The sequence below is a fragment of the Mustela putorius genome, unplaced genomic scaffold, assembly GCF_011764305.1.
Source record: "Mustela putorius furo isolate JIRA1106 unplaced genomic scaffold, ASM1176430v1.1 tig00003964_pilon_pilon_pilon, whole genome shotgun sequence".
NCBI classification, from domain to species: domain Eukaryota; kingdom Metazoa; phylum Chordata; class Mammalia; order Carnivora; family Mustelidae; genus Mustela; species Mustela putorius.
The window spans coordinates 1,096,438-1,123,713 of record NW_025422108.1 but is presented as its reverse complement, the minus strand read 5'-3'; the positions used below and the strand labels follow the sequence as shown (position 1 = coordinate 1,123,713).

General features: G+C 42.6%; 1 long non-coding RNA gene across 4 annotated transcripts; it reads right to left on the bottom strand.

Annotated features, from left to right (window-relative positions):
- LOC123389273 lies at window positions 1-27,276 on the bottom strand. Of its 4 annotated transcripts, none has more exons than XR_006603852.1 (7): window positions 27,102-27,276; window positions 26,805-26,973; window positions 24,209-24,413; window positions 22,629-22,699; window positions 20,508-20,669; window positions 18,386-18,510; window positions 1-141 (listed from the first exon to the last, which is right to left on the bottom strand). It is a non-coding gene; the product is annotated as an uncharacterized LOC123389273 (long non-coding RNA). The 4 variants fall into 4 exon arrangements; XR_006603853.1 differs by having other exon boundaries at window positions 20,508-20,666; XR_006603854.1 differs by lacking the exon at window positions 20,508-20,669 and having other exon boundaries at window positions 27,102-27,275.

Genomic DNA, 27,276 nt, shown 5'->3' with positions numbered 1-27,276 from the left:
TCTGATCTTAAGGTCCTCATTTATTCTCACGTTTGTGATTCTAGTTCCATAAGGCTAGGGAGTGCCTGGGATAGACAGCTGAGGCTATCCAAGCCTTGACCAATGGAAGAAAGAGTCTTCAGTTACAGAATGTGCTGAAACCTGAAAAAGACCAGAAACAAGGTTATCAAACACCAAGAACTATATTTATCAGCGTTGCCATTGTTGTTGTTGTCCTAATAAAAAAGGTTTTTTATAGCCAAGCAAGACGCTGGAATACTATAATGGCTTTATGTGTGTATCAAAAAGCAGTGCTCTTGGAGATTGGAAAGGGGTTCTCAGATGTCATCATATCATTGCTGACAGATAGTCTGATTGAATACTTCCAATGTCAGGGAAGTCATAATAGTAGGAGATTGCTCACACCATCAGAAAATATTTAATAAATACTTCAACGCACACACCTCCCTAAAATAAGGGTGCCTAAATGTTTTGGTTTTCCCAGAGCAGTTCCAGTTAATAGTCGTGTCAGGGTGATGGGTATAAAGTATGCTCCCTTTCATTCTCAAAAGTTTCCTGGTCATCTGCCTATAATTGCCATATTTTAGTTCTAGTTTTGTCCCTGAAAGTACAGAAAGTTCTCAGTATATGAAGATAATCAGTACTCAAAAAGAAGACCACCTTGAAGTGAATCCACTTTAAGTGGGCACCAAAATCTCATGGTGAAAAATGAAAAAAAAAAAAATTCGATTGGGCCAGTACTATGAAAATGAAACTTAACAGTATAGAAAAGCAGTGTGTTTATCTTGTGCCACTAATGGAATTTAGATAAGAAATGCATCTCTATGCTAATTCTTAATTTTCTTAAGAGGTAAAAAAAAATCAGAGGTAAAATATTGACAGAACATTTATTATGTCACTTCTTACTTTTAAAATATTACTATAAAGTGAATAATTTTTCCTAAAGTACTCAAAGGATTCAACCATTTTTCCAAGGGATTTTCCTAATCTTTATTAGTATACCAATTATCCTTATTTGAAGTATCACTCAAACTGTCTTTGCATCTTATCTTCTTCAATCTTCATTTGTATGCCCTGTTTTTCAACAGTTCACACAGAATCTAGTAGTCCTCCAACATCACTTTCATCATCAATTCTATGAAATCCTGTAATGGTTTGCAGGGTAATTTGCAATTTCCCCACATGGTAAATTACATTGATCTACATCATATTGTGGACTACTGATAAATATCAGAGAATGTGGGGGAATAAAAGACAAAAAACAAAATTGATGTGATAGGTATGGTTTTATGTCAGTAAAAAAAGTGTTTTTTATGTCTGAGCTTTTGAAACTGGCAGAACTTAGTTAAAATTCAGGTATGTGCTCTGTGTCCACTTTTAAATAATAATAAGCACCATTTTTAAACAATTACTATATGTTAAATTGTTTGTTAGGCAGTATGAGTACAGAACTGAATATACATTCCTTAACATCAAACAAACAAGCAAACTGTTTGTTAGGCAGTATGAGTACAGAACTGAATATACATTCCTTAACATCAAACAAACAACTTAGAGCAATTTATATAAAAGACAAGGTTCTGGGCAAACATAATGCAATGACATGTACAAGTAATCAGCAATTTCCTAGTGGGTGGGATATCTCATGAGTGAGTAGAGTTTGGCCATACAAAAATGTGAGCTAGCTCCAGGCAAAAGGAGCCTATGAACCTGTGTGAAGTTTAAAGATGAAAATAGTAGGGCACTTTCTGAGAACTGCACTGACATTTTTCCAGAAATGGATGGAGCGTAGCATACAAAGGAACAGTGCCAAGGAATGTGACTAGAGAGGTTGTCATGACCAGGCATTATTTGGCCCAGTAAGTGCAAAAGAATAAAGCCAAGATATTGTAGATGCATAAGAATTTAGAAGGAACAGCCCACTTAATCAGCACTGCCCTTACCACCACCTCTAAACTATGATGCTGAGGCACTATCTTAAAGTTTTCTAACCTAGTATTTCTTACAGTGTATTTCTGTGTTGCTTTCTCACTAGCAATAGTTATCTTAGCCTAGTAAAAAACTGTGTGAATATAAATACATGCAAAACTAGATAGATTGGACAGATCAACAATTAGGTAGACAGAAAGGCATTTTTTTATACTCAAAAGATTTTTAAGTGCTCCAATTTTTCACCCTTTATTTGCTAACACCTGCAGAGTGCATTCTGTAGTATTTAACTATTTCCAATTCTTACCTTCAGTCAACTAAGATAGGCTCAGGCCCACTTTTCAAACATAAAATTATTTTGGCAAGTTACTTGAACTAAAATTTCAGAGTTACAATTAGCAGAGTTACACTACAACTCTACAATAGCAGAGTTACAATTAGTGAAGAAAACAGAATTCTCAAATATGACCTTGACTATGACTGATTATAAAATATGATATGAATAAAAAACCTTTTAAATCATAATTTTGACTTGTCCTATCATTTGAGGAACTAAGAAAATGACCTTTTTTTTTTACTGTAAAACTATGTAAATCTCAGAAAATAACCTCTGTAATTGAGTGTCATAGGTCAAATTCCCTTAAAGCATACTCTGTAACAGGGATTTGAAGATGCATGAGTTGAGGGAGTGCTCTTGAGAAAGTCTTGTAAAGGAGGAAGTGAATCAGGACAGAGAAGAGGTTATAACTGAGCGAGGATATGGTTTCACATCCACAAGAGCTCTGGAACATAAATTGTACCAGAGTGCTATATTTCCTTGAGGCAGGAGCTGATGTACTCTCCTATCACTCAGCCTTTGGCTATGGCTCTTCCTTGGGATGCAGGATGATATTTAAGAACCCACAAGATAAAAGCAATTTCTACAAAGTAGAAAGTCATCTGTGAGCATTTACAGCATCCTGCTAAAGAAGGTGGGGTGGGGCACCAAAACGTCTAATACAGTCCACCCCTTGTACTGAGCAAATGTACTTGTTTCTCATGTTCTATTCACTCTATCCAGCATCTAGGTGCAGCTACTCCAGGATCCTATGGCCATAGTTCCTAAGAAGATTTACAAAAGGGAATTTGTGGGTCAAACTACCATACCTGATGTTGCACTTAAAATCCGAGATCATGCTGATACTACTATTTCCATCCCTTGCCATCTAGATTTCTCTCACTCTTAGTTCATCATTCTGATACTCTAGGTGGTTTTTCTGATAGGATGACCCAGATCTTCACCACTAAGGGATCGTAGGCCCTTATAACGTGATGGTTGCCAATTTACTGAACATATGAATACCAGGACTCTAATGGATTACTTTAATACCAAACATATTCTTCCTTGCCCAATATATGGTGCCATTCCTACTACCTATGATATTCAGAGACAATTACCCATATCAGTGGGGTAAATCGTTTTTGTGCCTACTGGACTACTAGCACAGGAACTCAGAGTGATGAGGTGGCAACCTTAACTTTAAATTGAATGAGACTCAGGCTGTGTTTTCTGGTGGAAGTTTCTCCCCATCTAGGAACTAGAACCACAAGACTGACAATCTCAAGTCGAGGGGTAGGGAAGCACAAAGCCCCTTAAAGTCTCTGGGAGTAATAAAAGCAGGACCTTTTCTACTTCCACCTTTTGGTTCCCAGATCCATGTATCTACCTATTTGGAACTCAAACCCATATAACAGTCACCCCTCCACTGGTGTCTCAATGTTCTATGAGCCAATGGTATTCAGATGTAGGGGAAACTGGAAAGGGAGTATCTTGGACTGATCCCTCCAAAACAGAACTTGAGATGTGTCCAAAAGCATGGGGCTTATGTGGGTGGTAATTATAGGAAGCTGTCATAGAGGAGTGGGGAAATTAAACAGGAAAAAGAAGGAAACCAATACGCATGCATTAAGGAACATGTTACAGCTGTGGGCAACTCTGAATCAATCCTAATAGGAACCTGTGGAGAGACTGTGAAATACACCTGAGTTTTCCACCTGAGGGGCGAGGAAGCTAATGTACTTATTTTTTTAGCTCTCATCTCTACTTGGCTGAGGGCTATTCCATTTTGCCCTCTATGTGGGAGAGAGAGCCCTCAGGTAGAGAGCTGTAGAAGTTGGCAGTAAAGCACTATTGCATATATGGGAATGGTGAGAGCCAAGGGGCTGTGGTGGGGGGCACTGACACAATTTACTGGTAGGCATCCTAAACGCCATGAAATTAAATTTCTAACACCCAGGGGAACGGGGGCTTATAAGAGATACTTAGCCAGAGTTACCTAAGGGGAAATATAGTTACATTTGTTATAGACTGGATTTTATGGATGAATGTTTTATGGATGATATGGGAAAATCAATTCAAAATGTTGCTATGTATACCAACCAAGCCATGAAAATAACAACTGGTCGGGAGTTGAGTATCTGCATTACAGCTCCTAGTGGGCCTCGCTTTCTCCCTTGGTAAAAAGGCAAACACCTAATTCCAAGGAGTTTAGTTTCTATAAAAAGCATTAAAGTTCTGGGGTAAGAGGAACTACAAAATGACACCATAAAAGTTGACAGATCTCAATTTACTGGTAAAGAAGTACAAATGGCACATATCAGAGCTATGTTAGCCAAGACCTGTAATTATAGATATTTAATAAAATTAATGGCCAGTAATCCAAAATTTTAAAAGCACATGTGAGAATCAAATAAAATGGAATAAAAGCAGAGTTAATTTTAGACTTTTAAGGAAATTATGGACTAATGATTTCTGCAGCAACCTTGTGAAAAAACAACTCCAGACCTCATAAATACTAAACGAAGTCTGAAACTCTAAGGCAAACAAGATACAGAACCTTCCATGTTTAAGGGCACAATAGTAATTTTAATTTACTTATTTGAGAGGACTAAGCATAAAGAGCTCCAGCAAAAACAGTAGTATGGTATAGTAAAATGAATATGAGGTGTTAGTCAGATTTGGGTTTTAGTCTTATCTTCAGCACTTACTTGACTAGGAAAACCTGGAAGTTTCTAAGCATTGCTGAGGCTATTTCCTGACAGCAATCATGATATCCTTCTACACACATTATTGCAGGGCTATATTAACTGAGATAATATGTAAAAAAATACTTTGGAAATGACATATGTTCAATACAACTAGGCCTTAGTTTATGTTTCAATGATAAAAATGCAGAGCAGAGACAATTAACCAAATATAACAAAAGCCTCCTACTATCCAATCATAAATAAAAGGTAGATGCTAGGTAGGAAAAACAATTTTGTGTAAAGTATTGAAGGAAGGAAATTTTGTCTGAATCACTGTAGCAGGTGGTAGGACTTCTAGTCCTCCCATTTATCTTGTCCTCTCTCCTCCTGACTGATTACCTTTCCCTGCCGCTTTCAAACTGGGCAGAGTGAAGTGACTGTTCTAGGCCAACAGTCTGCTAGCAGAAGTGATATCTGAGTCCACAGGGCCAAAGCTCTAATTATCAGTGCAAAGCCCCCACCCCCCACCCCGGTGGCATTTCCTTCACCTACAAAGGTGACTGAGGAGCCTTAGGTGAAATAGTGGAGCCAAAAGATCCAGGCCACTTGGGTAAATGATGTGGGTAAACAAGGAATATTATACCCGAGCCATCTGGACCCATAGTAGATTTTGCATGAGCAGGAAATAAACCTCTATCACACTTCTGAGTTTGTTTTGTTTATTGATATTTGTTACCACTGAATAACTCAGCCTATCCTGACTTGTATAATCACTGAGGTAATTGGCAGGGGTTTCTATACTTCCACCTATGACACAAGCACAGAGTTCCGCTGATGTTAAACTTTAGATATCAGAATCTCCTAAGTGCTATTAATCAAGAAAACTTTTTTGAGTATATTCAAACTCTTCAATTCACTAACTTGCCTTTCAGCTGCATTTTAACAACGCTAGAAAAAACTGGGTTGGTTTAGCAAATTCAGAAAAAAAAATAAGTTACTTTCCTTCACTCCTGAGTGTGCTTCCACCGAAATGTTTAGTCACTACTGAATTCTTCCACCATCTCAAATTTATATTATATACAAACTACATAGTATAATTGATCTTATTCCATAGCAAACTGTATTGCTATGAACCAATCACAGAAGGAATGGAATTAAGTATAAGGATGGATGTAACCATTTATATTGTAAATTATGGATTATAAATCCATAGAATGAGCACCCACACATATATCTGCCATTACCACAAAATTTCCATGATTTGGGGCAAATTATTTATAGTCTATTGCCATTTCTCTGTCTATGAAATTGGGAATGTTGGCCATTCCAAACATACTATATTGAGAGAGACACGTAGATTTGGGAAAAGGGAATGTGTATAGAGAGCAAGAATACATTCCAAAGGGCACTCAGCTCATGAGGAAAGATACAAAGTAAAATAAAAAAGAATATGTATGTTAAAAAATTTATTTATTTATTTATTTGAAAGAAAATAAGCATGAACTGTGGGGAGGGGCAGTGGAACAAGCAGACTCTCCACTGAGTGCAGAGTCTGAGATCATGACCTGAGCCGAGTCAGATGCTCAACCAACTAAGCCACCCAGGCACCCCAAGAATATTTAATTTAAATTGCAGTGGCTCATCAAGTATATAGTTGGTTTTTAATTTCCCTTTTTTTGAAAGAACTGACTAGAAAAGACTCCCTGCCACTTAGAGTGGAGAGGAGTCACAGGGTGGATTTCTGCAGAGGACACTTTGTTTCCTACATGACGTCTGATTAGTCTTTCAAATACTAATTAATGTCACTAACCTCTGAGATGTGTGGTTCCATGATTTGGAATTTTGTTATTGATCCTTGTCATGGTTTTCAAAGTGTGGTTACCTGGACCAGCAACAGAAGCATCACTTGGGAAATTTTTAGCAATGTAAACTTGGCCTTACCCCAACTATTGAATAAGTACTTAGGTGGGGCAAGGCAGTCTGTTGTGACAAGTCCTTCCTGTGGTCGTTATGCATGCTCAAGTTTGAAAAACATTGGGAAAAAGGGTCTTTCCTTAGAAATCTGCAAAACGTAAAAGGCTTTAAATGCATTCTAGCATTCAGAGATCAGATACAAATCAAGCACCTGTTAAGACCTTTTTCTACGAGAGAATCTATATTTTCTGATTCTTTTAGATTAAGATCTGACTCCCTAAATTTCAAAATGGAGCTAGTTTTTAATGTTTAAGTAATAAATCCTTGAAAATATGTGATTTATATTAGAAGTGCTGACACCATCTTAACGATAGCATTGCAAATGGCGATGCTATAATTAAGCTTCGATCTCCTTTGGAAAAAAGGAAGGGAGAGAGAACGTGAAGAAGGAGGTTACTGTTCAATGAACTGCTCTGTCATTTGCCGCAGTGATTCTTAATTGTGTCTCATTTCGGCAAGATGATCATTACTCTATTTGTCTGTCTGATTTAGAGACCACTAAAAGTGTCTTGTAACACGCAGCCGTCTCCCTTGCAACAGTCCTTTGGCTCTCACCCTCATTACTCAGAATCTCTCCAATTATTTGTCATTAAAGTAATAAAAAGGACTGCAGCAGAAAATGTGGGAGGTAACTGTTGGAGGTCTGCCCGGGGAGGAAGAAAAAATGCAAACTGTTTTCAAGGTGCTGGGAAGGTGACATCGTTAATTAAGTGTTAGGGAATATGCAAATCAGTCCCACTCTCAAGAGACTGTAATAAAACTGAGAAAATACTATCATCACTGCAAGTGAGAGAAGGCCATGTTACCCCATCTGGAAGACGATGTCATTTTCTACTGGGGACTCAGGCAAGGAAGGGAGGGGCTGGGAAAGATGATGAAGGTGGAGTTGTTCAGGGCCATTGAGTGTGCTCAGGCTGTTAAGAGTTCAGAATTAAGGTGTCAACACAGAGGGCCAGTGGATTACAACTTTTAATGAGGGATGTTTGTCTAATCACAGGATTTGCACACCCAATTTCCTCTGCAAAATGACTTACAACTCATCAGCAGGCAGTGTTTTTGCAGGTGAAAGGAAGGGGAGAGGAAGTGAGGGGAGGCCGACAGCTGGCATAGTAGGCATCTTGGGGGCTGTTCCAAAGGTAGTAATGAAGCAAAGTACTAAGAGGTACGTGGACACTTGCTTATTTATTAAACATATACTGAGTACCAACAAAGGACTCGGGGCCTTTGCTCAAGCTAAAACCTCTGCTGTCCTCCTATAACCTGTTGCCTTGGCCAACTCACTGCTCATCTTTTGGACTGTGTAGTTAATGTCAACTCCGTGTGAAAACTATCCCTTATTCCCACCCCCAGATAAATATACCAAAGCAAAAAACGTATGCTTGCTATACATGCCCAGTTTCAAGGCAAATTCTCTTGCCTTATTCCATCCAGTTTCAGATATTTATATGAAACCTTATATGGAAATATTGGAGCCATACCTGACCCTAGAGTTTCTCAGGTAGACTTTATTTCATCACAAGGAAATAAAGTCTTCTCAATAACCTTTAGGAAAAGTCTTCTTGCATACTGCATTAGTTAATGACTCCTTCATTTAGATACTTAATTAAAACTCAGAAGTCTATATGTCAGCTGGGCTTCCTCATGAGCTTTGGTGACCTGGAGGTTGGGTTAGGTGACCCTGCTGTGGGGTAGGTGGGGCTTGCTCACCTACTTGGCTCTAAGTTGGCTGAGGAAAGCCTTAGTTTGGACAATTGGGCTCTTTTTTCCCAGGGTCTCTAATCTTCTAACAGGCTAGCATATGCTTGTTCACAGGCTGGGAATAGGATTCTGGGAGAGAGTAGAAATATGCAAGAGGTTAAGGCATAGGTTTCGAACTTGTGTGCTCTCACTTTTGTCCCATTTTATTAGCCCAAAGATTAATTTCAAAATCAAGGGATGGGAATCCACTCTACCACTTAATGGGAGGAGCTACACTGTAACAATTCAAAGGGCTTAGAGGCAGGCAGGGTTGGAAAATCGAGATACTCAATTCCTATCTGTGGGTGTGGATAGAGCTGAATGTCCTGTGCTATATGGATCATGGGGACATGGGGGTATCTTATGGTATCTTATGCCAAAAACCACTGTCAAGAGATTGTGTTAAAATTGAGAAAACAGGTTCCTTCCAACCACAGAATGAACTTCCTTGCTATATTAATTTCCTAACCTGCTATAGCAAATTATCATGAACACAAGAGACTTTAAAAAGGTAAATTTATTTTCCCACAATTCTGGAGGAGAGAATCCTGGAATCTTCCTCTTCTGTATCTGTTAAGTATATCTGTCATTGAACTTAGGGCCCACCTGGATAATTCTGGATGGAATTCTAATTCTAGAATTCTAGAATCTTTAACTAAATTATATCTACTATAGTAGATAGTAGATAGTACTATAAAGTACTATTCACAGGTTCTGGGATTAGGAATAGACACACATTTTCAGAAGTCGCTATTCAGCCCACGGCCGCCTACTGTCTGGCTCCACTCAAAATATGCACATCATTTCCACGTGCAAAATACATTCACCTCATTTCAAGATCCCTGAAAGTCTCAGCTCATTATAGGCCTTAGCTCAGATTTAATTTCTCATTGTATATCATCAACTCAAAAGTCAAAAATCACATCAAAATCATCTAAATCATGTCTGCATGAGACTCAGTATGATCCATGATGGGACAAAATTCCACTCTTATCTGTGGACCTGTGAAATGAGTAACCACAAGTTACCTGGTTCCAAAACCTAATGGTGGGACACAAATAGGGTATAAGAGTTAGAGACATTACTATTCCAAAAAAGAGAAAATGGAAGGAACAAAGGAGTCACCAGTCCCAAGCAATTTTAAAGTCCAGAGGGGAAAAATTCCATTAGGTTTCAAGACTTAGAATATCCCTCTGTGGCTCAAGGTTCTCTGCTCCGGGCCAGAGGCTCTGCCCTGCAGGCCTGTGGCAGCTCAGCTGGCTTCTGCACCTGCTCAGTTTGGTAGGCCTGTGCCTCTCAATCTATCAACCTCTTCAAGTCATTCTGCTTTTTGGTGTTGTTTTATCTGAAGACTAACACCGGCTGAGCACTATAAAGTCACTCTATCAGCTTGTTTCTTTTCTATAGACTTTTGTGAGCCCAACCGACCACTTTCACTTTGTCCTGTCTCTATTCCTTTCAGGATTCCCCTTCAGTTAGTAGTGTTTCTGCTGATACAACATTCTCAAAAACCTTTCAGGTCTTCTGTGTACGTCTCAGGATCCAAACCATTAAACAAGAGGATTCCCAACACATCATTCCTGGAAAACCTCATCTCTATTACTGGATTCTGCTGAGATGATTGTATGCATGAGTCACTGCCCAATCTCCTCAGCAAAAGATTGTTTAGACACACCCTTGGCCTTCTCTCCAGGATGTTTTCCTAACAGCGAATCTCCCAGATTTAGCATCTTTTGCAATGAGAATTTGCTGAGAGTTTTCCAAATAAGAGCTTGCTCCTTTTTACTTAACAGTTTCTTCCTTAATTTATCTATTTCCCCTAGCACATTACTATAAGCATTAAGAAGAAAACAAGCCACACCTTCAACATTTAGCTTGGAAAACTCCTCCACAAGTCGTCAAGTTCATCCCTTAAAAGTTTATGTTTTACAGATTTAATGCCATGAAACCAACAGCATTTTTCACAGAACTAGGATAAACAATCCTGATATTTATATGGAACCACAAAAGACTCTGAATAGCCAAAGCAATCTTGAAAAAGAAAAACAAAACTGGAGGGATCACAATTCTAGACTTCAAGTTATATTACAAAGTGGTAGTAATTAAAACAGTATGGTACTGGCATAAAAAAAAAACACTAAAACACTAAAATCAATGAAATAGAATAGAAAACTCAAATAAATCCACACTCATATGGTCAGTTAATCTTCAACAAAGAAGGAATGAATATGCAAAGGGAAAAAGTCTCTTCAGCAAATGGTGTTGGGAAGACTGGACAGCTAGATACAAAAGCACCAAACTGGACCACTTATCTTACACCATACACAAAAACAAACTCAAAATCTGAGACCCATATGTGAGACCTTAAACCACAAAAATCCATGAAGAGAGCATAGGCAATAAATTCCCTGACATCAGTCATAGCAACATTTTCTAGATACGTCTCTTGAAACAAGGGAAACAAAAGCAAAAATAAGCTACTGGGACTATCTCAAAATAAAAAGTTTCTGCACAGCAAAGAAAACAATCAACAAAACTAAGAGGCAACCTACTGAATGGTAGAGGATATTTTCAAATGGCATATCCAATAAAGGGTCAGCACCCAAAATATATAAAGAACTGGATACATTTCAAAACCCAAAAAACAACTAATCCAATTAAGGTAATCAGAATACAGGAACAGACATTTATCCAAAGAAGTCATACAGATGGCCAGCAGACATGCAAAACAATGTTCAGCATCACTCACCAGGGAAATGCAAATTGAAACCACAAAAAAAGTATCTCATACCCGTCAGAATGACTAAAATAAAAAATACAAGAAACAATGTGTTGACAAGGATGTGGAGAAAAAGGAACCCTCCTGCACTATTGGAATGCAAATTGGTGCAGCCACTGTGGAAAACAGTATGAAGGTTCCTCAAAAAATTAAAAATAGAACTGCCGTACAATCCAGTAATCACACTACTGGGTATTTACCCCCAAAATACAAAAATAACTAATTCAAAGGGATACATGCATCCCTATGTTTATTATAACATATGCTACAATAACCAAATTATAGAAGCAGCTCAAGTGTCCATTGATAGATAAATGGATCAAGATGTGGTGTGTACACACAAACACACACACACACACACACACACAGGAATATTATTTGGCCATAAAAAATGAAATCCTGAAGTTTGCAACAACATGGATAGACCTAAAAAAAATAACATTAAGCAAAATAAGTCAGTCAGAGAAAGACAAGCACCATATAATGTCAGTCATATGTGAATTCAAGAAACAAACAAAAAAAAATGAGCAAAGAAAAACAGACAAACCAAGAAATAGACTCTTAGCTATAGAGTACATACATGGTTATGAGAAAGGAGATGAGTGTCGGGGGGAGGAGGAGGGAATAAGTGATAGGGATTAAATAATATACTTATCAAGATGAAGGAAAAAAATCTGTGTTCTACACAAGTACAGAACATAAGTCAGCCATGTTTTCTGTTATAATATAACAAGGATTGCCTTTTCTCCAATTTCCAATAACATGTTCCTTATCTTCTTCTTAGCCCTCACTAAAGACTATCTTAAACATCCAGATTTCTTCCAATGGTCTATACAAGGCAGTTGATATATTTTATTTTATCATGCATCTCGAGATTTTTTCAACCTGTACCCACTATCAAATTTCAAAGCCACTTCTGCCTTTTAGGTATTTATTTACATTTACAGCAACCCATTTCAAAATCTGTATCTATTTCCTACAACAAATTACCACAAACTAGATGGCTTCAAACTACAGAAATGCATTCTTGGATGGTTCTGGAAGCTAGAAATTCAGAACCTAGTAGGATCATACTTCCTCTGGGGACCTTGGGGAAAATCCATTTCTTGCCTCTTCCAGCCTCCAGTGGCTTGAAGCATTTCTTAATGCTTATAACCACATCACTCCAATCTCTGTCTCCATGGTCACAGCTGTCATTAGGTTTAGAGCCTACTATGATGACATCCTCATCTCAGATTCCTTACATTAATTACATTTGCAAAAACCCCTTTTCCAAATAATTTGATGCTCACAAGTTCTGAGGACTAGGATATGGACATAGATTTTTTTCAGGGCCACCAACCAGTCTGCTACACTGTCGTCACCTCATTATTGTAGCTAATTCACTGTGAGGCTAGTAACAGCTCTGGTCATTTGTGCCCCAGTTTTCACTAATCCATGTGAATTTCTTTTTAGTTTATCTACTATTATATTACAAAGCAACTTAATGTCTTAAATAATATTACTAATGATTCTGGGAGTTGACTACATAGGTCTATTTCACTTCATGTCAGCTGGGGCACTAGGATGGTTGGAAAAATCCAAATGGCTTAATTCTTATGGGTTCTAGTTGGTACTAGCTGTTGGCTGAAGTTCAAACAGGGCTGTGGCTGGGGACCACAGTTCTCCACTGCGTGGGCCTCTCCTTGTGTTTTTTTTGGGGGGTTCCTTACAACATGATGACTTGATTTCCAATGTGGAGCATCAAAAGGAAAGAAGGATAAGTTGACAGTTCTTTGAAGGCCTGGGCTTAGAAATATTAGACTAATTATGACAGAATTCTCTCAGTCAGAATAGTTAGAATACCAACCCATATTTAAAGGGAGGAGAAACAAGCTTCAGTTTTCAATGGCAGTACTTCGTGAGCATACAGAAGTGGGAGTAATGTTGACAACTATCTTTGGAGGCCAGTTACCACAGTCTGCCTTCCTTTATCCCACCAGCAGGTCTACCATGAGTGTTTCACAAGCTTGTCTGGCTGAAAGGGTAAATGAGATCTGAAATCTAGCTCTTGCTTCACTTTCCAAACGAATTATTGGCTAGAGCAAAGCTATTTCCATTCACAGAAAAGCATGCTTTTCCCACATTTTTCCGATGGAATAATGGTAGCTTTGTCTACCAACAGACCCAGAAGTTAGCACTGTAGCTTCCAGTAGGATTACTCAACAAAACCAAGATTGCTAGCACAGGGAGTTTGTATTTGAATGGAAAGTATGCTGATCTTAAAGTTGGAAATCCTTTATTTGAGACTGGCACCTGCTACTTAACTAGCTAAATTGACCTAGACAAGTCACTTAACTCTTTACAGTGGAGTTTCTTCATCCGCATAATAGAGATAGTAATTATTGCCCTTTATCACTCTCACGGCACGGTGAGGGTCACGTGATAATACATGTAAGACTACTGTGGAAAATACAGGCTACCGTGTAAATTTAAGTCTTCATCCAGAAAGTATGCTCACTCCCACCTAGTTTTGCAGATGCCAATCCCCTATCTTCATCTGGGAGTTAGAGCACAAAGGGCCATGAAACACTGGCCCACAGAAATCTCTCTAACTAGAGGAAATTAGTAAGAATAAGGCACCTTTTGTGATGAAAAGAACTTCATATTGGAACAAAGATCATCAGATACTATCACTTCTATACCTCATTTGTCAGGTCCTTCCAACTATGGAACACGAAGAGCTAAGAAACAGTCCTAGTTCCTACAGTATTCTATATTTATTTTCCAAGCCCTCCAGGAGGAAGAATACCACCTGCCCACTTTAAATGAGTGCAGTGCATAATGAAAACACAAGGCACTAGGTAAATGATAGATAATTACCAAGCACGCATTGACATTATGTAAAACACTCTGGCATTTTTCTGTGCTGCAATCCATTGAACTGCATCACTCTGACCAAATAATGAATTACAGTCCATTTATGAATGCTCTGTGTTTAATGCTAACCTTCTGCTACGTCTCCTCAGTGTCTTGACCATAACGACAAGTGCATACACAGGGTGGGTGTGAATGCATCAGATTTCTCATTTTTATAGTTGATGAATAATGAATACTGTTATGCTAAAAAAAAAACACCAAAAAATCCAAATTTGTGAGCATCTAATGTCATTTTCATAAACTAAAGCTATCCACTCAATGGGCCTGAAGAATAAGGCACTGCTCTTTAAAAGTGGCCTCTTGGTCAGCAGCCATGTTCCCTGCACCAACGAGACCCCAGCCCAGGGGAACGAGGACGGGCACTCCAGCATGTAAGTGGGCATTCACTCCCAGCACCGGGCGGAGCCTCCCAGCCATTAAGTGAGTCCTAACAATTCAGTCTTTCAGTCACCAACCTAATAGGCACAGGCACAGGCAATTTGGGCTTTGCCAAACACTCATTTTCACATCTTAAATCAGTACGTGTCAGAGCTAAACGGAGGCTCGGCTCTGCCACAGGTCTTGTGTTCTGAGGCAAACTCGTCTTGCTCAGGAACTCGGAGGCCCGCACACTCACTGCAGACCTCTTTTTCCATAAAGATCTGTGACAAAAAGCAGTGGTTTGTGCCTCTGATCAAATGCCTGGGGTCTTCTCTGGTGGCTTAGGACTACTTTTATTTTTAAATTAATTTATTTATTCTCAGCATAACCGTATTCATTATTTTTTCACCACACCCAGTGTTCCATGAAATCCGTGACCTCTATAATACCCACCACCTGGTACCCCAACATCCCACCCCCCGCCCCTTCAAAACCCTCAGATTGTTTTTCAGAGTCCATAGTCTCTCATGGTTCACCTCCCCTTCCAATTTTCCCCAACTCCCTTCTCCTCTCTAACTCCCCTTGTCCTCCATGCTATTTGTTATGCTCCACAAATAAGTGAGACCATATGATAATTGACTCTCTCTGCTGGACTATTTCACTCAGCATAATCTCTTCCAGTCCCATCCATGTTGCTACAAAAGTTGAGTATTCTTCCTTTCTGATGGAGGCATAATACTCCATAGTGTATATGGACCACATCTTCCTTATCCATTCGTCTATTGAAGGGCATCTTGATTCTTTCCACAGTTTGGCGACCATGGCCATTGCTGCTATAAACATTGGGGTACAGATGGCCCTTCATTTCACGACATCTGTATCTTTGGGGTAAATACCCAGGAGTGCAATTGCAGGGTCATAGGGAAGTTCTATTTTTAATTTCTTGAGGAATTGCCACACTGTTCTCCAAAGAGGCTGCACCAACCTGCATTCCCACCAACAGTGTAAGAGGGTTCCCCTTTCTCCACATCCCCTCCAACACATGTTGTTTCCTGTCTTGTTAATTTTGGCCATTCTAACTGGTGTAAGGTGATATCTCAATGTACTTTTAACTTAAAAAGCATAGGCTTTTCAGGAACTCAAAGACAGCACAGGAAAACTGAATCTGCATGCTGACACATCCGGGGTTCCCAGTAAATGCCAGGAGGGCTATAGCCTTGGAGCATTTCTGAGTAGGACACCTGGCTTCCCTGGACACGTCTCTTTTTATAGAACCTCCTTGACAGAAGCTTCTCCCTCCCTCTTCCCATGGCATCTGGATGGACTTTCTTTCCTTTCTTTCTTTCTTTTTTTTTTTTTTTTTAAGGATTTTATTTATTTGAGAGAGACAGAGAGAACACCAGCAGGGGGAGGGGCAGAGGGAGAAGCAGGTTCCCCGCTGAGCAGGGAGCCCGATGGGGGCCTTGATCTCAGGACACTGAGATCATGACCAGAGCCAAAGGCAGACGCTTAACCCACTGAGCCACCCAGGCATCCCTGGGTGGACTTTCAAGATGGTATCTTATCCCCAACAGCCCACATTTTTCTTCTTTTTTAAGATTTTATTTCTTTATTTGACAGAGAAAGAAACAGCAAGAGAAGGAACACAAGCAGGGGAAGTGCAAAGGGAGAGGCAGGCTTCCCGCTGAGCAGGGTGACTGATGCAGGGCTCAACCCCACCACCCTGGGATCTTGACCTGAGCCGAAGGCAGCCACTTAACGACTGAGCCACCCACACGCCCCAGCAGCCCACTTTTGAATGCCCAGCTAAATTCCTTATTTGTTTCTCAGGAACTCCAGGAGCCATTTACCACAACATGAGGCCAACTTGCTGAGGGAGCCCAGCACATAAACCGAGTCCTGTGTCGGTGCCCACCAGCAAGGGGCAGGCACGCCTACAAGGATGGATCAGATGAACTATCAGATGAACAAAGTCGAGCCTGGCAGAGTGAGCCCACCCTGCAGGCTGAGTCGAAGATAGAAGAGAATGGAGAAGAGAAGGCGGAAGAAGAGAACTAAGGAGTGAGCCCTCACCCCCCACCCCACCGCCAGGTGTCCAGGAGGAACGAATGGAGACAAGGGACAGTTCTGTCACAGAGATTCAGAAGCATGTCATATAGTGCCCTCTCCCTCGGTCCCTCTCACCCTTTCCATCTTGTTAACCAGCCACCATTTCTTAAGCATTTACTCTATGCCTGGTACCAGTCCAAGCACTTTACACACATTACCTACTATCTCACAGCGAACTTAGGAGACAGGTATGATTGCTGTTCCCATTTAATGGATGAAAAAACCAAGCCCAGTGAGTTTCCCAAGGTAACAGCTGATGCATTGTGGAATCAGGGATTTGGGTCCAAAGCTCTGAACTATATTCTAATTTCTGCATATGTACCTTCATTAAGCAAATAAGTAAGACCTACTGTGTGCTTACCTTAATCCCACCCAAGAGAAGTGACATAAGAAGCCACGTTCTCTACTCAGAAGACGCACAATCCATAGGGAGAGTGGAGAATCACAGGCAGAACCCAGTTGCGCAAGCACACCAAGTGGCTGCTTCTTCATTCCGAATTGTTAAGGAATACAGAAACCAAGGAAGACAGGCTTCCTGGTGGACCAGCCGGGGACATGCTCTGGAGAAGGCACGGGCTGCCACTCCAGGTCATTTCTCCAGGCGATCGCTCTTCTCTCATGTAGATGACTTTCTTAAAATTATCTTCATCAGAGAGAGAACAGTGCTTCTGAAGAGGAGATGAGACCTACACAGGGTGGTCCCTACAAGTCAGCGATATTCACAAAACAGGACATGCTCGTTCAACCCCGGGATCACATTCAGCCAACCCCAGCGACTTCACACTTCCACACACACCACGCTGAGGCCTGCCCACTGCTGTATTTGCCAAGCACTGCCAACTCTGCGTCAAGGGAGCGGTTGGGAGAGTACGGACTGATAAAACTTTATCCTGGAAAATATTCCGCTTGTACTCACCCACCTCCTCTCCCAGACAACTGAGCCAGCCGCCTGTAGCTCCACATGAGGGAAAATACGGGGTGGTACTTAGTTCCAGCCCTCACCAGTTCTCTAAGGGAAAACAATAAATATCCTCCAGCTATCCCAGAGTTTGTTCGGATTACAAAGAAATGCCAAGAACAGGATACCAAGTGGTCACCTGACAGGCTCACTGCCAGAAGGGATGACAGGTTCCAGCGGCACAATGTTGGACACATGACATCCAGGAGAAAAAGGAGCGGGAGGGCCTGACCTCAGCCCGGCCTCGCTCAGAGCAGCCCAGTGCCACAGCACTCACACCGGGAGAGGGGCTACTCATGTCTTGCGGAGGGGAAGGACCCAAGAGAAGTGACATAAGAAGCCACGAAGTGCTCAGCAGGAGCCAGACGAGCTCCTGAGGACTAACTCAGTAGGAGTTTCTGGCTTCAAGGACAACAGCTCACATGCTGATTCTAGATACTCTGAGTGGCAAAGACAATATTTAGAGAGACAGTTTTGTATAATCACGCCCTAGGTGTACAGGAGAAACCCCGGGCAGGCTCTGCTTTCAAATTATACTGATTTATATCCCAATAAAATGGCATTTGTAAGGTAGCAAGTGAGCTGTTAGCGGTCTGGGTTTGGGTTTTGCTTACCAAATTTCTACAGACATCTCCTCTGTGTATCATGTACGAGTCAGCATCTCAGACATCAGCAGCCGGCTGGTCAAAGTCTCTTCTCGACAGCGTCTGAGACACACACACATACCTACACTGCTTACCTAGAAACCACAGACGGCACCACCACCACCAAAAAACAAAAAACAAATAAACAAAAAAAAAACTGGAGCTCCACACAGATGAGGCAAAGCAACTTCTCAGAGGAGGGTAGGCAGCAAAGGCCTCGGTCAGCGCCAATGACTGATCTCTTCTGCCCCAAGCCACTTCCTCTTTGTCCCTACAGATCCCTCCTCCTTGTTCCTTGCCTCACCCAAGTCCTACCTACCCTCTGCACGTGCAGCCTGCTCACAGGCTGAGGAATCCTTTTCATGACAGATCGAAAAAGGGGCACTACTTATTTTCCCTACACTTCTTTTTCTTTTTTTTTTTTTTAAGATTTTACTTAATTATTTGACAGAGAGAGAGAGAGAGAGAGATCACAAGTAGGCAGAGAGGCAGGCAGAGAGAGAGAGAGGAAGCAGGCTCCCTGCTGAGTAGGGAGCCAGATGCAGGGCTCAGTCCCAAGATCCTGAGATCATGACCTGAGCCGAAGGCAGAGGCTTAACCCATTGAGCCATCCACGGGCCCCTTACATGTATTTTTCAACTGGAAAATTCTAACCTCAAGGGCCTGCAACATGAGCACGGAAGATGGAAGTAAGGTCTCAAAACTCCTGATTTTTTAAGTTACAAAGAAAACTGTGCGTGGTTTCAAAGGCAGGAAACGCCGAGCTGCAGAAAGAGCTCTTGAACTATGGGAAAGAATGGAAATTAGCACATTCCTTGCAGGTGAACACTTACAATATCCATACTACTGGAGAGAAACCAGCCTCGTTTGTCACATTAGATCATAATAAAAATAACTAGGTAGTTTTGACAGAAAATACGTCCCCAAAGAGAGGCCCCGCTCAGAGCCAAATTTCCCAGCTGAAAACCATCAATAAAAACTTCTCAAACACCAGAGATCAGCAGTTTCCAGCATTCATTTGCTCAAACATTATGTTCATCATCCAAAGTTGAATGTGTGTATAAAGGGAAAAAAATCTACAACATTCACCCCACCTCCTGTCCTGACATCTCTGAACATATACAGTTGAATAAAATTCCTTAAGCTCACACTTGAAAGGTCATAGAATAGGGGGGTGAGCCCCATGGTCATTTCTCAGGGGGAGGTAACGTGACACTTAAGTGACCACAGTGTGACCTGTAAGCCATACTTGCTTCTAACGTCACCTAAAAAAGAGAGAGGCAATAAACGAGATGGGTTACCTAAGAAAGATTTATTACACAGACCCAGATGTTTCAATCCCATTTAGATATTGTAGAAGAAACTGGATGGCAATTTTTTTTTCCCTCCTCTCTCTCCTGACTGCCCATTTAAAGGAATTCATTTAGAATGTTAATAAAGTGATAAATTGGGTTTACTATAAATAATTATACTGTCGTATCATCTCTTTCAAGGTTGAAAGAGGAGGCTTTCTGTTGTGATAATGTACCTTATTAAACCAAGGCAAAACAATTAAGTATTGCCTTCCACATAAAGGCTCAGGCAACGGCACAGCAGCCCTACCCCAGATAGACCAGCGCCACTTCGTGAAACATGAAATAGTTTGTCACTTAGGGGATGGCCCACCGGGCAGAGCCGTGACTCTCACATATGATGTTACTCGAAAGTTCAGTAATACGAAGAGTGTTCTGTGAACTTTCTAAAAAGCTGAACTATTAAGTTGGGGAGTTGGGTCAAACCATGCCACACACGAACATCATTCATAACCGTGGGGCAAAAGGGAAAACGAAAGAAGTTTCTGTGTGCAGGAAAGTGGCCCGGAGAGTTCTGAGCTCAGAGTAAGCCTCTGGCGGGGGGGAAGAATCCAGCCTTCAGGGAAGTTGGCTACTAGCTGCTCCTAACCACCCTCTCCAAGGCAGATATTAAAAATGGATTGGCAGTAGCCGGCTTCCCAGGTCACCTCTCTCAAATATCTTGCCAAATCCTAACTAGTGTAAAGAACATTCGAAGCAGGCCTGGCCAGGTTCGGGCCCACCTCTTGCTACCTACTAACCAGCTGCTTGAGACACCGGCCGTGTCAGAAATGGGAAGGGAGGACCCTCAGATGACTCCCAGCTTCTTCCAGGTCCGGGTGCAGAGGGGTCTTCGTTAAGGCATGCCCACCCTTTCCACCAGGAAGCGGCTTCTTTGTCTCATGATCAGTAATAGGTTTCTGCTAAAAACAAAATATCTGGCTTGTGTAGGTACACACAGCAGCTGCCTAGAATTCAGGGTGAAAGCTGGTAACACATCTCCCTGTAGGAAGACAGGGAGCCCTCAAAGAGGTCAGACGATGTGACTGACCTTGTAGCTCACCGGGCGTGGGCCTTGCCCTCCCACCATACCCTCTCCAATGGTATCCGGCGACACATGTCTGTGCCTCTCCACCCAGATGCCCTCCTCAGCCCCACTCCACCTGGGAGGAAATGGTCTTTGCCTTTAAGGGATCACAACTTTGCTAGAAGGTCAGAGAACGTATTGACCCTGTCACCTCCCCTTCTAAAACCTCCATATGTAATTCCTGGAATTAATCTGAGCACCCATCTCTGTGAGCCTGCTGTGTGTTTTCCAAGGCTTTGGAGAGGCAGCCAGTGTTATGGGGCCTTAGGTTTCCAAGCGGCTTGGTAAGATACAGGCCTGGGGTAACAGGGAATGGGGGGACTGAAGAGTCAGCCTCTTGCTTCTCAGCTCCCCAGCAATAAAACCTCAACCCCCTATGTTTCTGGCCCCATCGGCCATAAATGATGCCCGCCTGGGTGGTCCAGGGATGCCTTCCCGGTGCTGGCAAGCAAGCATCCAGCCAAACTGCCCCCCAGCCGCCATCACTGTGCCCGCCCTTCACAGGCTGGAAGACCATGATTAGACCATCCTAAAATGCACAGAATTCACAGTCACTGAGTGCAGAATGTAGTCGATGATGCCATAATGGTGTTGCACAGTGGGTGACAGAGGACAGCCACCCCCGTGAGCATACCATAGCACACAGAGCTGTCAATCACTATGTTGTAGACCTGAAATGAATGTAACATTGTGTGTCGACTACACTTCAACTAAAAAAAAAAAAAAAAAAAAAAAAAATCACTGAACATCACCTCTAATGCATCTATTTGAACCTTATCTCTCTTAAAACTTTACAGCCTCTCCTATCAGAGGAAACATGTGAGGGCGCACGGAAGCAGAAGGCAAATACAAAAAAACACATTCAGCACAGTCCTACGGATGATCTCACAGCCAGCCAGGTGGGCCTGAGGTCGCCCCTTCCAAAGGGAAAACAGGCCAGGATGTCTTTTGTCCTTCCAGCCACGTAGGACTGCCGTGATTCTACAAACCCACCCAGTGATCCGCAGCAAACCAAATCAAAGACGTTTGCTGGCTCCTGGAGTTTAGGACAAAGCCTTACTTCAATTAAAATGCCTATGGATCGTATGCCAGAATGAGAAAGTTTTAAATTTGAATTATTAAGCTTCCAGCCACCATCCGAATGGATGTAAATTATCTAGCTCCAATTTGTTTCATTTAAAACGGACCTTGGGCTTGGACATTTTGGCTGCGGTGCATATTACTGTCCAGGCACAGAGAACACAAACGGAAGAGCAGTTTCCACTCTTAGGAGTCACAGCCCATGACCTCCTAAGCTCATCCCCCACCAGGGTCATCCCTTACTGAGGGCCATACGCACATACGTGCATGTGTGCACATGTGTGTGTGTGTGTGTGTGTTCACAGTGCTTCACACACAACAATTTATTCATCCCATCAACAAGCATTTATTGAGCCCCTACTGATGAGTATCTAAGTTGGTCTTAGAGATACACACCCATGAGCAAGTCCAAGGTCACAGCCCTGGGACGACCTGTGAGGAAAGCAGGTAATCACCTAAACAATGACTCTACAATGTGGGAAACACAGGGATGGGACAACAGGTTATTAAAAATAATACCTCAGGTAGGGACAGCGTGTCAGGTGTTGACAGCCACAGTGTCTCATTCCCACAACACCTTACAAAGGTAGGTGTCTCCCCACTTTCCAAATGAGTGTCCCGAGACTGTCTCACACCGCACACTGCCTCTCTACCAGCATGAGCGCCTGCATCATCATTTAGGTCTTAAATCCCCATCGTGGTCCCAACGCCGCACCTGGCCACCCGCATGGCTTGTCCAGGCACTGATCCAGATGTCGCTCGGTGTTACACAGCGCACTGCATGCCCTGGGAAGAAAAGACCACGGAGCTCACTCACCACAAGGAGCGCTCCGGCAGGCCACAAGAAACAAGAGAATAATGACAGCACAAAGCAAGGACCCAGCACAGCACGACAGTCTGTGGTCGCCTACCAGCAGAGCGGAGTGCTTCAAGACAGCAAGTCTGAAGAACTCACTGTGGAGGGAAGGTCTTCAGGAGGCAGGGCCCTGGTCTTAAGATCATGTGAGGTCAGAAGGCGGGAGAGGAAAGCGGTGCTCAGCGGGATGTCCAGAAGGCTCCCATGTTAGGCTGAACCACCCCTGTAAGGGGAGCTCGAGGGCGGGACAAGCCAGCCTGCTCCAGCTGCTAAGAGTGGCGAGGGTACCCCATGGGGCTAAAAGTGACCCAGCTATTACAGCTCCGTTCACAAGAACCCCTCCCAGAAATCACTCCAGGGGATGGAAGCAGTGCTTTATGGATGGAGAGTGAGACCCCAAAGGGCCTCCTGGAGTCAACACAAAGTTGAAGACTCAACAAACAGTCTTCTAAAGGGGCAGCAGTGCTCATGACAGGAGTTTGGACTCAGAGTGGGGAGGCCAAGGGCAACATCAAAGTGCCTCCCCGCACATGACCCTTTTCCCAGAAGACCTCCATTCACAAAATTGGCAAACAGAAGGCTGAACAAAAATTGACTTGCAGGCCAAGTTATTATCCTGCCTGGAACACCCACATGTGTCAGTCAGTCCTGCAGATCATATCTCCCTTGGTTAAATGCTTTACTGCAGATTAAAATACTTCTACATGTGATTTTCAAAATAGCCACAAATAAGCACTGAGACTCTCACTTTATTTTTTTTCTAAGTTTTTATGTATTCATTTAAGTAATGTGTATACCCAATACGGGGCTCAAACTCACAACCCAGAGAACAAGAGTCACATGCTCCTCTGACTGAGCTAGCCAGGCACCCGTAGGCCACTTGCTTTAAAAATGAAGATCCTGAGGGGAGCCTGGGTGGCTCAGTGGGTTAAGCCTCTGCCTTCGGCTCAGGTCATGATCTCAGGGTCCTGGGATCGAGCCCCGCATCTGGCTCCCTACTCAGAAGGAAGCCTGCTTCCCCCTCTCTCTCTGCCTGATGCTCCGCCTACTTGTGATCTCTCTCTGTGCCAAATAAATAAATAAATAAAATCGTTAACAACAACAACAAAATGAAGATCCTGAGGGTCAGAGAGGGTAAGGGACTTACTCAAGGTAAGTAGCAAGTTGCAGAGCCAGATTTTGAACCAGGATCTCTGTCCAGGGGTCTGTCTGCTGGATCATTACTGCGACTATCAGAGTACTTTATAAAGTTCTTTACAGGGACAGAGAGCTTTTATGACAGTCCTGGGGAGTCCACACAGACACACAGACACTCATACATAAGGTACTCTCTTGTTTTCCTAAAAGTAAAGCAATAATAGTAATAATATCGAGTGCACACATCTCACCTCCTCTGGCTATGGACTTGGTCTCAGCATATGCATAAGCGAAAAGAGTACCTTTTATTTCGATGACTCCTAAAGACATGCCGGTCAAGTGTAGAATGTACACAGGTCTGGGTATAACTCACTGCTCACAAGGGCCCTGCATCTGTGCTCCTCATCTGCGCATTTCCATTTCTGTGCTCTTTCCTTCATCTCTGTCTTAGCTCAGGACTTGTTTTCAGGAAGTGGTTATTTCCAAAGCAGATGTAAAACCACAGGGCTTGGGGAAAAAAACAAAAAACAAAAAACAAAAAAAAAAAAAAAAAACCCACTTCCCCCTCAAATCAACCATTTTCCTCATTTTCAGGCAAAGCAAAAGCAGCTGTATCAGGCAGATGGAATATATATTTTATTTAAAAAACCCACAACTCCCAGTTTCTCAGAGCCCTTTCTCCTAAATCCACAGGTCACACAAATTAAGTCAGCCCATCAACGAGGTGTCAATTAGCTTTACATGGTGGGGAGAAAGTTCTACACAGAAACAAAGACCAAGACAAAAGTCAAAGCTAAATGTAGTGAAAACAGAGCACGCCACTTCCCAGCTCAGAGGCAGAGGGCCTGCCATCTTGCCCACTAAGGGAAGATCACAAACCCCCGCCCCCACCAGCCTTAGGGAGACTGCGTTTTTTTTTTTTTTTTTTTTTCTTTCTCATAACATATAATTCTACCAAAAGATCTTACTGAAAATAAAGTCATATACTTAATCCATAAAGCAATTGGCTCGCCTAATTTTAATCACCCCTCTTTCTAAGAGAATTTATATAATGAGCCCACACTACACAAATGGTATCAAAATATATTTTTTCACCATATTTTTTCCCCCAGTGGGGAAACTCAAAGGCAAACTCCATATACCACTCGCTTTGCTGAAAACCACAGGAACAAAGTGATTTAATTCTAGTTAAAACAAGTACTTCAACCACTTTCACCCTTAAACCTTTATCTTAAACATATCCATGAAATATCATTTTTCAGAACTTTCCTTCTTCCTTATTCCCTCAGAAAATCTCCAATATATCATAAGCTCCTCCTCAATGCAGGCTCTCAGTGACATCCGGAGTTGTTATTAAACACATACGGAAATACTTTGTTCCAGTAACCTTTTAAAAATGGCTTTTAGGGGCGCTCACTGGGTGAGCCACTGGGTGGCTCAGTGGGTTGGGCCTCTGCCTTCGGCTCAGGTCTTGATCTCAAGGATCCAGGATCAAGCCCCAAGTGGGGCTCTCTGCTGCTCAGCGGGGAGCCTGCCTCCCCCCCTGCCCCCGCCTACTTGTGATCTCTCTCTCTTGGTCAAAGAAATAAATCTTTTTTAAAAAATGGCTTTTAGGGGTGCCTGGGTGGCTCAGTCGGTTAAGTGTCTGCCTTCTCAGGTCATGATCCCAGGGTCCTGGGATTGAGCCCTGTATCGGGCTCCCTGTTGGGGTGTGGGGGGAAGCCTGCTTCTCCCTCTCCCTGTCCCCGTTTGTGTTCCCTCTCTCGCTATGCCTCTCTCTGTCAAATAACTAAACTATTTTTTTAAAATGGCTTTTGTTCCCCATTCTTATCTGAACTTGTAACAAATTTTTGTTAAGCTCCACACTGGAAATTCCCATTAGGTAACCTAGGGTGTGGGTGCTTTTGAATTTCCTTCTTAAAAAAAAAAAAGGCTTAGGATCAGGACATTAGATGAATATGGAAAAGTCCATATTTTGATACAAGTGTAAGTAAATACACACTTTGTGTTTGTTTTAAGATCATTCACACAAAATATATCCACTAAAATCAAATCCTTATGTTGAACCTAAATTCAGGTGTGAAAACTGGGTTTCGTGCTACTTAGACCAGAGCTCAACACATCCTGTCAATAACCAGTCAAGGGGAAGCTGAGCCCCTCCTGAGACGCCTCAAAATAATCATTCCTTGTTCACCAGAAACTGAACGACTTTGCCCTCAGAGTCACAGCTTCCGCAACCAATGGAAGTATGCTCTGAATCCAGATAGCCATATTAGACCCTCAATCTTTTATCTGCTACAACTTTAACATTGTAAAGGAAACCAAAGCAACCAGGAACACCAACGGGGTAATTAAATCTCTGGCTGGAGGAAGTTTCAAAATCCAACCCAACACCAACATCGGGCAAGTCGCCATATATGGCCTACCCATACTTGCTCTTGTTACTCTGAAAATTCAAAGAAAGAAAGCATGAATATTTTAAATCCTACTAATTCGTCGGTACGCTGTTCAAGTACATACAAGACCTAACACCAGATTTGCAAATATATCTTACTAAGATTTTGCCTCATCTCAGAACTACAAAAGCTGACAAGAATTACTGCAGACCATTAAATCTGTTCCCGTCCAGGGGTCTTAATCAATATCGTATGCAGCATCGTCTAGCACTGAAATTGCCTCTTCCATCATAGCCCATTTTCGCGGCTTTATTTCTGGACCCCAGGACGCGCTGGGCTAACAACTCTTCTCTGTAATTTGCACATCTCTTGGAAGGGAGAGGGAGCCCCTGGATTCAAACTGCGTTTGTCTACCGCCCACTGCCCCCAATATTATGCATTCGCACAACCCAGTAGCATGCGCTTCCGCCCGCACCCCCGCACCCCCCGCCCTGCCCTGTACCTGCCAAGTTCCTGCCCGTGTCATAGTAATCATCCACGTTTTCCTGCCTGAACACAGTCAGGATAAACTGTCAGTCCTCCCCAAAGTCCAGCGTACTTCAGCCCCGCTTCCCACACCATCGCCACCGCTCCTGCGCCTCCGTGGGCCCCTCATGCATCAGTCTCCAGTCCTTTAAAATAATAGCAATAATAATAATAATACAATGACAACCCCAAAACGAAAGAGTCCTCCCCAGCTAAGAGCCCCTCCCGAGGACCACCTCTGCCGGGTTGCTAAGAGGGGCACCCTTTGTTAAACCTGCGCCAGGACGTCCCCCAGCCCCGCATCGCCCGCGCGCGCGTGGAGCCGGGCACAACCGCACCCCGAGGTCCGCGTCGGCGAAAGCAGGGCGCTCGGCGCGGATCCGAACCGGCTCCGGAAGTGACTGGCCTCCCCGCCTCCCCTCTCTCCACACACGCACGCCCACCCAGCT